This window comes from Echinops telfairi, unplaced genomic scaffold (assembly GCF_000313985.2).
Source record: "Echinops telfairi isolate 266 unplaced genomic scaffold, ASM31398v2 ScPeMD7_2291;HRSCAF=2852, whole genome shotgun sequence".
In the NCBI taxonomy this organism is placed as follows: Eukaryota; Metazoa; Chordata; class Mammalia; order Afrosoricida; family Tenrecidae; genus Echinops; species Echinops telfairi.
In genome coordinates, this window is record NW_022106189.1 from 45547423 (window position 1) to 45560423 (window position 13001).

Sequence of the window (13001 nt, forward strand, 5' to 3'; positions counted from 1 at the left end):
CCAGAGAATCCTGCTTCTAGGAGCATCTAAATAGATTTCTCCTGGTAAGACAAGAACCTAATTCCAGTAACAATTCCAATGCTAATAATCCAAGGAGTCATACAGGCAGCTTGGAATGCTGAGATGAATTTTGTTCAGTGGTTGGAATGCTGGCTTTTTCTCTAGTAGAGGGGGGCAATCAGTTCAACCTCTATCAAGTAAGACTGCTTTGTTTGTCATCTATAGACAAGCATCCTGTGTATTGCAGCCAGCGCTCTGCAATGGACAAGAACTGTAAATAGCTTCAAGACATGGGAAGACCAGAGAACAGATAACCCAGAAGAGTCCATGAGACAATGCCTAGATATCTGAGTCACAGCGTCGCGTCGGTAGAGGACAGAGGAGAACTCACACAGAACTGTTCCTTAGCATTTCCAAGACTCTATGGGAGTCTCTGGGAATGGGCAGCCTCATCGCTCTCCCAGAGTGGCTGCTGGTCTCCAACTACTGACCTTGAGGCCAACAGCCCAACGCCTGATCCACAGTGCCAGCGGGGCCATGTGTGCAGTGAACCGAAAGCCCAGTTGAGGTCCAGTTGGCGCCAGCCACTAAGAACCCATGTGTGTGAGGGTGTAGAACGGAGCTCCATAGGATTTTCAGCGTCTGATTTTTTTAAAAGTCATTTTATTCAAGGCTCTGACAGCTCTCATCACAATCCATCCATCCACCCACTGTGTCAGGCACATTTGTATATATGTTGCCATCATCATTCTCAAACCATTACCTTTCTGTATGAGCCCTTGGTATCAGCTCCTTATTTTTTAAGTGTCTGATTTTTTTTGAGGGGAAATAATCACCATTTTGGGAAAAGATCAACAGAGCCCACTTTTGGGGCACTTCCAAGCAGGTTTGAAGCTCCGATCTCTTGTTAGCGGCCAAATTCATTAAAGTTGTCTGGCAATGACATGCAATAGTCTTGTGGATACCTTTCAAAGTCACAAAAAATGACGAGAGAAGAGACCACTCCACAGTCCTCCTCAGTCCCCACGTGTGTGTTGCGCTTGTCTATTGTCAATTTAAAATTGCACACCTGTCAATGGAAACAACACAGTACAATCATTCATGAAAATGTTTAGCAAGGATGGCCCCAGCTGACAAAAAAAAAAAAAACACCCCCCAAAACGATTCAACTCTTATCAAGGGTTTGCATCTATCTTAACAGAATTGCTCTGTCATCTCCTGCAAGTCAACTCTGCTGCATGGGCCTCAGCTTTCCTCTCTCTAATCACTCAAACAGGAGAGCCGGCTGGTGTCTAAGGTTTCTTCTTGGTTGCAGACTGTGATTTTACACTTTTTCCCCCCTTGGCCTCGCCCTGACTGCACCACGGGCCTAGGAGCAGAAAACATCCAAGTAGTGGAGACTCTTAGAGGGATTGAAACCATAAGACTGGAGTTAATTCTCTTTACCCCTCAGGGAAACACTGAACTTCAGGAACGATCCTTCCAGCTAAACTTCTAAGAGGGGGCCCTGGGTAGGGCAAGGAGTCTTCGTGGTGCTGTGGGTTAGGCTGCTAACTAGAAGGTTGGTCAGTTAAACCTAGCAACCTCTGCGGGGAGCAGGATGAGGTTCTCTACTCCCCATAAAAATTTAGTCTCAGAAACCCTAAGGAGCAGCCCTGCTTTCATAGGATAGCTGTGAGCAGGCTCTCCATGGGAATGGGTTTTGCTGTTCATTCTGGGTATTGCAAATGGTTAGCATCCTCAGCTGCCAACTGAAAGGTTCGAGTCCAAGGTGAGTTGGAAGAAAGGCCTGGTGACCCACTTCTGAAAAACAACCATTGAACATCCTGTGGGGCACAGTTGTACTTGGACACTCTGGAGGTCCCTATGAGGCCAAGTTGACGCCATGGCAACTGGCTTGGTTTTGGTTATTCAACCACTTAACCTCAGCCCCATTCAGAGCAAAAGGAATGAATACAAATTAAAAGCCTTGCTGTTGTGAAGTGCCGTTGAGTCAGCCTGGACTCATAGTGACCCCTCATACGACAGGACGAGACACTGCCCAGCCCTGCGCCATCCTCACAATTGTTATGTTGGACCCCATGGCACAGCCACTGTGTCAGCCCATCTTGGTGAGGGCCTGCCTCTTTTTTGTTGCCCTGCCACTATACCAAGCATGATCACAATACCACCCCAGAGGTAGCACTCCTTAGAGCAGAGGTTCTCAACCTGTGGGTCACAACCCCTTTGGGGAATGAATGACCCTGTCACAGGGGTTGCCTAATTCATAACAGTAGCAAAATTACAGTTATGAAGTAGCAACGAAAATAATTTTATGGTTGAGGGGGGGGTCATGACAGCATGAGGAATTGTATTAAAGGGTCATGACATTAGGAAGGTTGAGAACTTTGACCCAGCAGTTCCTCCGGTAGTAATTTGTTCTACAGGCAGACTCGCCCACTTGCACTGGGCTATTTACAAGAGCGTGTTTGTAGAAGCCAAACCCTGGCAACACCCTGTACTTGGTGAGTTGACAAGTATTGCTAGTAGGGCTCTAGTTCAGATGGGCACAGGCTTATTCCACACACAGTGTGTTCAAGCACTTTTCTGCCATCACCGGATGGTTGCAGACAAGTTCTCTCCATAATACACTTGTCAGTCTCTTCAAAATAAAGTGATTTTTGAGGGAATCTGCTGGGCCAATTTAAGTCTGAGAGGTCAGCTCAGAGGTTATACAGCAGCTGGATGGAGGGGTTGTACTTCAAAAGGGTCATTTGATAGATTTTCTCAGGGACACAGAACAATCATGGGAGCTTTATAGAGAAATTGTTGTTGTTCCCATTGGAAACAGCATTGCTGAGAAAAAGGTGGGCTGCACTAAAGAACTGTTTTCCATCACCACAACACACCTGCTCATTCTTCGAGGGTAGCAAGGGAAGCCTCATGGGAATGTCTTTGGGAAACCTTTTACCCTCCACCTCCAGCCCTCATCTTGCCCCTTCAGACGTCTTTTTGTCACCCACACTCACAGGACATTTCAAAGGAACACAAATTGAGTTTCTGGAGGATTCCCAAACTGCCATTTTGAGGTGATGTGCATCAAAGAGTACAGACTGGGCAGTGCTCCGTTCACGAACACCTGAACAAGTAAGGGATAACAGTGGCTTGAATTAAGATGGTAGCAGTAGGGTAGGAAAGGACAGACAGGCACGAGTGTTATGCAAGAAGTAAAATAGATCAATCTTAGAGAAAGAAGAGAGTGGTTGGCTATTGTTACCATCTTTAAGTATTACAAAGATGAGAACGTCCTTGGCAAGTGCTTTGGTCCAAGGGGACTTATCAAGCAGAGGCTGGAAAAATATTTGAGTTGAATGTCATAGACAACACTGTGGATTGGACAGCTGTCCATCTTGGTGTTATACAAAGACAGGTTTGGTTTGCATCAACCTGGAAACAAACTTTTGCAAAACTTTCTTTCTTTTCACCTTTACATTCCTGGTTCCTTGAGTATTTCTCATGGGACATGGCTCCATGGGGCATCATTGAAAGAGCACTGATAGATACACCACAGGACAGGGCAGTCATTCGTTCTGTTGTACGTCACAGCAGCTTTCGGTCATAGCCCACTCAATGGCAATCATCCAGGAAGTCCAGGTGTGCTATTTATATATTGTCTTTCCTTGATTTATCAAGCTACACCTTTCACTAAGGTCCATCTAGCATGACTTGTTTTTCTCATCAGGGAGTCCTCTTCCAAAAAGAGCCCTAGTGGCACAGTGCTTACACACAGAGAGCTCAGCGGTTCGAACCCACCCACTAACCTTCGGAAGAAAGATGTGGCAGTCTGCTTCCATAAAGAATTATAGTCTTGAAAAACTCAAAAAAATAAGGAAAAGAAAATCTCGTGGGCAGTGCTACTTAGTCAGACAAGGTTGCTATGAGTTGGAATCACCTCGGTGAGTAATATTTTGGTGCTTCCTCTTCTGAGGGTTCAGTGTTTTTCAAGAGTAACCAGCCCTGAATATTTCCCAGGCAGAGTCAAGCTTGCTGGCCAATAGTTTGCACAAACCATTTTCTTCCCTTTTGAAAATGGTCACCTTGTGAGGCAGAAGAAGAAGGGTTAGTAGAGAAAAGTTACCTACCCCAAATGGAACCTTACCCTTACCCTTTTCCACTTTGCAAAACAGTTGGTACTGCCAGAGTTGGGGCAGGGTGCACACGCTGGGGCACTGAACTAGACTGACTCACTATGCCATGAAACCAGCAGAGCAGCCTCTGGTCCCAAGCCTTCTGCCAGGACGCCACCCCTATCCTGCAAGGACATGGGATACATCCTGGATGCCCATCGTGGGAACAAGGTCTACTTTATGCTCTTTCCTGTCCTCAGTTTACAACTTCCAGAGGTCAGCTCCTCAAATACATGGTGACCATACCAAGTAGGTGAAGCCATTTTGGAATGGGCCATACGTAGCTCCAGCACCAGAGGGCCCATCTTCCTTGTAGAACTGCAGCTCCTGGTCTGTTTCTTCTTGTTGCTCATTTCCACATTTCTAAGCAAGTCCACAGTCCACTAGGCCTTCCTCTCTGGGGCAAATGGCGCAGGCCTGAGGCCCAGGCTTGATGAGTAGGATTCCACATGTCATTTTTTTTCTCCTAAGTGGCAGAACCCCAGTTCCTCCCGCCTTATGTCCATGACTTCAGGATAGTTCTCTTAACTGGACATTCAACCTCGTTTCAGATTCCACTGCATTTTTTTAAAGACAAAGTTTCATTATCACAGGTACGCAAATCACGGAAGGGGCACTACAGCTCTGCAGTGTACTGTGGAGATGACTTTAGAAAATTTCACAATCAACACTTGAGACTCAGACAGTCTTTGGTGATGCAGCAAGTTTCACAGAGCATGAATGTGTGTGTGACTGGCGTCAGTCCTTTGGTGGGAGCATTGTGTGCAGATTGGTGGCAGGCCTCCTCATGGGTGTGTGTGCATGTGAATGGCTGGTGGCAGCCCTCCCAGTGGGTATGTGTGTGTAGGTGTGGCAGCAGTCCCCCTGGTGGGTATGTGCATGCATGTGTATACACGTGTGGATGACTGGTAGCAGCAACCCTCCTGGCAATATTTTTCAAAGAGTTTGACAGAACCCCAAATTCTTTTTTGAGGTGTCATGTTGTTTCTATAAACTCACTTTCTATAGGGGATTGGTTTCAAGGCCACTCCCCCACCCTGCAGATACCAAAATATGCAGATGCTCAAGTCCCTTAAATAAAATGGTGCTGTATTTGCATATAATTATGCACCTCCCCATCCCCATATATATCATCTGTAGATTATAAGGTTGCTATGTGGCAGAATGGAGCCCTGGGTGGTTTAGTGAGCTATGTGTTGGGCTACTAATCGCAAGGTCAACAGTTTAAATTCACCAGTCGCTCTAAGGGAGAAAAATGAGGCTTTCTACTCCTGTAAAGAACTATAGTTCCAGAACCCCCAGGGGCAGTTCTACCCTGTTCTATAGGGTCTCCAGTGCATGCATGAGTCAGATGAGACTCAGTAGCAATGGGTTTGGGTAGCTGACTTATAATACCCCACTCACTCACTCTGGTAGTTTCAAACTCCAGGCAGACCGTGCTAACCCGCTATGCCACCAGAGTTCCCTACCACGTGCATGCTATGTAAATAGCATCTTATGCTCCCTGTTAGCCTTTGAGGGGTTAGTTTGACCACAATTGCTTTTTAAAAGAATGAACAAGGCTCACACAGGGGGCGCTGGAGAGGCTACAGCAGGCTAGGCTCCGCATCACTCCACCCGCCTGGATGCAGCATAGTGATTGTGGCATGGGAGTCAAGTTTTGCTCTTTGGAACTTTCTGGAGTTGGTTCCCCTTAACCCACCTCCAGTATTTGTGATCTGAGGTTGGTCATTCTGGAGGATATCAAGGAGGGCCAAATATATTTCCTTTCTTTCAAAACAACAAAATCCCAAACCTACTGCCATCAAGCTGTGATGGTTTCTGAGGCTCTAACGTGGACCAGAGCAGAAAACATCTTTCTTCTGCTGAGTGACAGGCGGTTTGAACAGCCCATCTTGAGGTCAGCAGTCCAACGCTTACCTGACAGGGCCACCAGGGCTCCTCTCCTTTCTTGAGAACCACAAACTCTTGCCTATCTTTTACCTTTTCTAATTGAAATAGAGAAGAGACGAAATGACCTCGGAGTTGGAGTTGAGGTAGGATCAATGTTGAAGACCGTCCCTTTCAAAATCGGACCTCCTGCTCTTCCAGCGTTAAAGTTCTGACTTCACCAGAACCGAGGCACGGGGGGCAGGGAGTGGCATCTTGTGTTAAAGCTGGGGGGACCCAGGGAAGGGAAGCAGTAACGCAGAACTGCATCTTCCGCTTCCGATTCACAGATTGGTCCGCCGAGAGGCCTGGCCCCTCAGGCTATCCTGGACCCGGGATTACAGCCTCGTTTTGAGAGAATCCAGGAAACGACAGCCCGCACCTCCTACAGCAGCAATTCACAAGTCCCTTCTGAAGCCGGTTTCCGAACCGCGCCCGTTTCCGGTCCAGCCGAGGTTACCCAGGCCTCTGGAGTAGCAGGTCCTGGCTGAAGGGAGGAGCCGTCTGTGGGCGTGGTAATGGGAGCGACGCCGAGGGAGGAGGTTAGGCCCGCCCCCTCACGTGACCTCCGCGGTTCTCGGGATTCCGCTCGCGGCGGGGCGGGGCCATGTCCGCTCTCGACGCCTGCGCAGACTGGCGGGGCGGGCCCTCCGGTTGAGTGACAGCCCACGCGCGCTCCCGCCCCCGGACGCGCGCTCGGAAAGCTCCGGCTGCCTGCGGCCGGCGCAGTCTCTCAGCTGCGGATCCCGCGCCTGTCAGCCGACTCCAGTCAGCGGCTGCTGGTCCGCGCGCCCCGCTGCCGCGGTGAGTGGGGCGCGGGGCGCCTCCGGGCTCTCCCTCGTGGCTGAGGGGGGACGCGTCCGCGGGGTGGTGGCCAGGAGCGACGGGGTCGGAACGGGGTGCTGAGGAGACGGCGGTTCGGCACCCCGGGGGCCGCGGGGCTCTCTAAGCGGGACAGCTGGGACGCGGCCGCTGACAAGGCGGGGTGCTGAGGAGACGGCGTGCGGGGCCCGCGGGGCCTTGGGGTGCCCAGGGGGCAGCATGACTGACAGGACAGGGTGCTGACGAGACGGCGTGCGATGCCTTGGGGTCCCTGAGGGGCGAGTCACGACTCACCGGACGGGGTGTCCAGGAGACGGTGAATGGGGGTCCAAGGGCCTCGGCGTCTGCTGTTGGAGGGGCACAGTGACCGACAGGACGGCGTGCCGAGGAGACGACGCACGGGTCCCCAGCACCTTGGGGGGGTCCCCAGCGGGGCACCATCGCAGACAGGACGGGGTTCTCCAGGAGCGGAGCGGCGGGGCTCGCTTGGGGGGACATGGGAAGCAACGCGGTCCTGGGGGACTGCAGACGGCGCTGGAGGCGGTCCTGTCCCCACCCCCCCACCCCCACCGCGCCCCAGCCGGCGGCGGGTCTGCGGCAGGGTCTTTGGGGGGCAGCCCTGGTCCCCTGACTGCCGCCCGGGAGAGGAGGAGGGGAAGGGCCTTGCGGGGCGCCGCCTGCAGCCCGCGTGGCCCAGGTGTGCAGCCACTGAGGGCCAGTGTGGTGACCCAGGGACCGGGGCCAGCGGCCGCTCGACGGCGTTCAGTCGAGTTCGGCACCAGCTCTCCTGCCTGCTGGAAGTGTGTTGTCATGGTGCACGGCGGGGGCTGACCACTCAGCGGCCCTTCCCTCCTGCTCACTCATCCGTCAGAAACAGGACTGTTCCCTGGCAGGCCTGGGGGCTGGGTGCAGGCTCACCCCCTAGCCATGGTGGCACAGTGGTTATGCCCTGGGCTGAGATCCACAGGTCAGCAGTTCGAAACCACCAACCACTCCACGGGAGAAAGGACTTTCTACTCCCATAAAGAGTTACTGTCCGGAAACCCACAGGGCAGTTCTACCCTGCCCTATAGGGTCGCCATGAGTCAAGAATTGATTTGATGGTCAGTGGGTTGCACGGGTTGTTTGTTTTGCGAGGCTCTCTTCTGCCTGAAAGAAACCACGACGCTCAAAAGTCACGCGTGCGCACACGCCCTCCAGGAGGGTACCAGACTCTTCCACCTTCTCCCGGTTCTGGGATGTATGCAGCGTTTGTCCTTTTCATGGTATGTGTCAATGTGAAGATTGTCGCTGCTGCTGTTTGTTAGCTCCTGGCGAGTCAGCTCTGACTCACAGCAAACCCGTGTGCAGCAGAAGGAAACACTGCCCTAGTTCTCTGCGCTCCTCACAATTGCTAATGTTTGAGCCATTGTTGCAGCCACCGTGTCAATCCATCTCCTTGAAGGTCTTCCTCCTGTTCTCTGACCTCTGTTTTACCAAGCATGATGTCCATCTCCTGAGTAGTTGTATTTGCAAATATAACAACTAAAGGCAACAGAAAGACACTCAGGGACGGACCTTAAAGCGTTTGCTACATAATTCCAGAAAGTGGAATACATTCACACACTAGATGTGGTTCTCTCTCAAGGGCAATGAGTTTAGTTCTTCCAAAGTCAATCTTCTTATGGGAACCCTACTGGCTTTGAGGGCCTCCTTTTCTGGACTACTCCTAGGGAAGGTATAGAGGGGGTGGGGGTGGGGGACTCACCTGCCACTCCACGGGAGAAAGGACTTTCTACTCCCATAAAGAGTTACTGTCCGGTCTCTCTCACTGCCTCCTAAAAGAAAGTAATCACCTGGAAAGAAACAGCCGACACAACCAGGAGAGATTGTAAGTCCTGAAAAGTCAAGTCAGCAGGCAAGTGATCTGAGGGAGAAGAGAAAAATCTTCTTGCCAATAATAACTCTTCATTTTATGTGGGTGCATCTAAAGTAGTTTTAATTTAGAATGTACTTTCTAAAACTACCTTAATTAAGTGCTCTACACACAAGGTCTTAATCTTTACCAGCAACTTAACTGGAGCCCTGTTGGCATAGTGGTTATGCATTGGGCTGTGATCTGCAGTTAGGCAGTTCAAAACCACCAGCCGATCCTTGGGAGAAAGGGCTTTCTACCACTTAAACAGTTAAAGACTCAGAAACTCACAGTAAGAGTTTTACCTTGTCCCAGAGTTGCTATGAGTCAGCATCAATTCGATGGAGTTTTTTTTGTGATAAAGTTAATCAGAATCCTGTGTTGCAGATGAGGAAACCGAGGCTCAGTGAGTTGCCCAAGGTCACTGAGTTACCAGGGAGCAAAGGGAAGCCTTGAGCCTACTGGTCTGAGGCCATAAGCAGCAGCATCACCTCTGAGGAATGGGATATGGAGAAGGTCTGGCCTGATGATATACCAGGTCTTCTCCGGCTTCATCTGGCCGAGGGTCTTTATCTTCCCCATGGTCGGCTCACTTAAGTCAGCCTAGCTCGCTGGTGCAGTTGAAACTGAGCTTCACCACCACTTCTCTCTTCCCCTAGCTTGAGAATCTGCCTCTCCTCAGATTTGTTTATAAGTCTTTGAGAAATCTAGCAGGAAGTGCAATCACAAGGAGTGTCTTTTGCTTAAGAGCTGAGCATTTCCAAATAGTCTGGGTGTCCTCAGACGTGTGATGCAAGGGAGCAGGTACAAGGCAATTTTAGGGAAACTTGCTATAACAATTTTCCTTATCCTCCACCCGGAAGAGAAATTCACTGCTTGTGAAACTGTAGCCGACCCAGTATAATACTCTTGCTCATTTTCACCATTTAAAAAAATAAATGGGGGCACTGTTTAGGTTATGATGACCTTATAAAACAAACAGGGCACAACTGTTCTCATTAAGGAAGAACAAGCTTAAATTCTGTTCTCTAAATCTGGGCATTAATCAAAAACACCAGGGAGGTTGTCTGAAAGATGCTTCAGTCAGTCAATGACATAAAACAGAATTAAAAGCCAAGGCAATCTTGAGACACATCAATAGAAGGACGAGTCTGGTGTGAGAAAGGTCATCATTTCAGTTTATTCCATGCTTAGAACATTGTGTTCTCTTTTGAATATCACATTTGATGAGGGACATGGGAAAAGAAACACGCAAGCGTGTGCACTGGAAACTGCTAGAATGGTAGAGGACTAAGCTGGTGAGCCTGGAGGACCTTGGGAGCCATGATTTTAGAGTGTTCTAGACTACCATGTATTGAACTTGTTCTCTAGAGGCTCCATATCCCCAAAAACAAAGGACAAGATGTCAGAGAGACTTCAGTTTTAAGAATTCATCTTGAACATGAGATCAACAGCGTCAAATCATGCCTCTGCCCTGCTTGAAACCCTTCAGTGGCCTCTCTGTGCTCTTGGAATCAAATTCTGAGTCCTTACCATGAACTACCATGGCAGCTATACAAGTACTGGCCTTCTTTGACTCCCGATCTCACTCATGAAGGTCCAGCTGCTTTTTGCTCCTTGAGCACATCCCCCTCATTCTGCCTTAGGGTTTTTTCACTGGATGTGCCTTGATCGGGAACACTTTACAATGTATGTCCCTTTTGACTAGCTACTTTCACTCAGCATAATGCTTCCAAGGTTCATTCATGTTGTGTATCCCATCCCTTTTTATTGCCAATGTTTGGTTCTTGTTCAATGCAGAGAAAAGAGACCAGTGCCACAGACTGTCTTTGACCTCATCTGCCATTTTGTTGATGTGCTGCCTTTGGCCCTTGGTTGGGCCAAGAAAGTGGTCACTTGGCTGGGAATCCTTGTGCGGTGAGCTACACACTTACCAACTGTGCACTAATGTCTTCTTACTGTTCCAGAATCCACTCCAGGGTGCCACTTAGCCTTGGATCTCCAAGTCTCTCCTGTCCCCTCTGTTGCTCCCCATTTTAGGTACCCAGTTTAGAGCTTTTTTTTGTGTGGCCCTTACATTACATAGTATGATTACAGCTCTCAAAAGGAGAAGTTTTCAAAGATAGCATATATGTGTGAAGATCTATGTTGCATAATGGAGGAAGAACCTTACCAAAATAAACCTGCTTACATGCTCTGGAATTATGTGGGTTCGTCCAGAGCCTGTTCTCCTACCTGTAAAATTTTGAAATGAATGACCAAGATTTACCTTCATAGGAATAATTTCTAACAAGTGCTGACAGAAATGATAGAGAGAGGAAGTTTTCTCCCCTCTTAATTACTGAATGTGTTCAGAAAATATGTCCCTGGTATCGACCTTGTTCTTTAGTGATGGTTTTCCCTAAACCAGTTGTGGGCTGAGATTGTTCCTGGCCTTCACATGACACGATGACTCAACCATGGCAAAAAATGACCAATGAGCTAGAGAGAAATATGATTTCAAAACAGTTCAGTAAATGGCCGATGGAAAGTGCCAGAGTGAAAAAAAGAAAAGAAAATGCCAGTGTAAACAAGCTTAGCTGTCTGCTGTTAGGCTGACGTCCTTAAGCTAGGGGACATGGGGGAAGCTGGGAAACTAAGATGCAAAATGCTCTACTGTTGTTATTGTTAGATGCTGTAACCAGTATATGGTAGCCCTATATTGTTCATGATGTTGCCTTTTAATCGCGGTGTGACGATATTTGTTTTCTTTTTATTGAAATGTAGTCCATATCGAAGGCTGTAGTCTTTGATCTTCATCAGTAAGTGCTTCAAGTCCTCTTCACTTCCAGCAAGCAAGGTTGTGTTATTTGTAAATTGCATGTTGTTACCTAAGTCTTCCTCCAATCTTGATAACATGTTCTTTTTCTTTCTTTTTTTTTTTAAATCGTTTTATTAGGGGCTCATACAACTCTTATCACAATCCATACATGTTATTTTTCATGTAGTTTAGTTTCTTGGATTATTTGGTTAGTATGCAGATTGAACAAGTATGGTGAAAGGATGCGACCCTGACATACACCTTTCCTGATTTTAAACCACACGGTATTCCCTTGTTCTATTTAAACTCCTACCTCTTGGTCTATATACAGGCTCCATATGAGACCAATGAACTGTTCTGAAATTCTCACTTGTCCATAATAGGATATGATCCACAGAATACAAGACCTTTACATAGTAAACAAAACACAGATAAACATATTTCTAGTGTTTTCTGACTTCAACCACTATCTGACACCAGCAATAATTTATCTCTCACTCCAGTTTCTTCTGGATATGAGTGAATTTCTGAGAATTTTCTGTATGTACTGCCACAGATGTTTTTTAATTATCTTAAGCAAAATTTTACTTACATGATGTGTTAGTCTGAGAAGACTAGAGAAACAAATTCATAGACATGCATGTGTATAAGAAAGAGCTTTACATACAAGAGTAATTGAATATTAAGAAAACATCCCAGCACAGTCCAGATCAAGTCTATAAGTCCAGTATTACTCTATCATCCATAAGTCCCAGTAAGTAGGTACTAGTCCATAAATTCCTCATCAGACTCATGGAACACAGACAATAATGCCGAATGCAGGAAGATCACAGGCCAGCAGGTGGAAAGTCTTGTGGATCCAGTGGCAGTGGACGCATCTCAGCACTGGCAGGATTCTCCACATGACTCCTTCAGCTCCACAGCTCTAGCATAATTCCATGTGTCTTCTCAACAGGAATGTCTTGCAGGGAGTGAATGTGTGTCCCACCTCCAGTGAGCTATTTATCTCCTTGGCGCCTCCAAATGAGGTCATCAAGCTGTGACCTGATCGACAGGCTAAACTCCACCCCTTCACTCTTCAGTCTCAAATTAACAACAGATTATGTAATTACCACACATGTGATATTAGTCATGTTGTTTAATAATTTCTACATTATGTTTAATGATTTGCATTTTGGGTCACATTTGTCTGGAATGGGCACAAATTTGGATCTTTTCAAGTCAATTGGCCAGATTTCCAAATTTCATGCCATAATCTAGTGAGCACTTCCGTGTTGCATTCATTTATTTCAACATCTCATTTAGTATTTCATCAAACCTGGACCCTTGTTTTTCGCTAATGTGTCCAGTTTAGCTCACTTCTTCCTTTGATAGCATTAGTTCGTGGTCA

At 47.8% G+C, this 13001-nt stretch overlaps 1 protein-coding gene across 2 annotated transcripts in view; it reads left to right on the top strand.

The window, feature by feature from the left end:
* Positions 1-6827: 6827 nt before the first annotated feature.
* KIAA0513 (KIAA0513 ortholog) overlaps positions 6828-13001 on the top strand; it is a 59511-nt gene continuing 53337 nt past the window's right edge. For both annotated transcript variants that reach the window (XM_030886573.2, XM_013005213.3), the window contains exon 1: positions 6828-6899. The gene's annotated coding sequence lies outside the window, so the exon portion shown is untranslated. The remainder of the gene's footprint in view (positions 6900-13001) is intronic.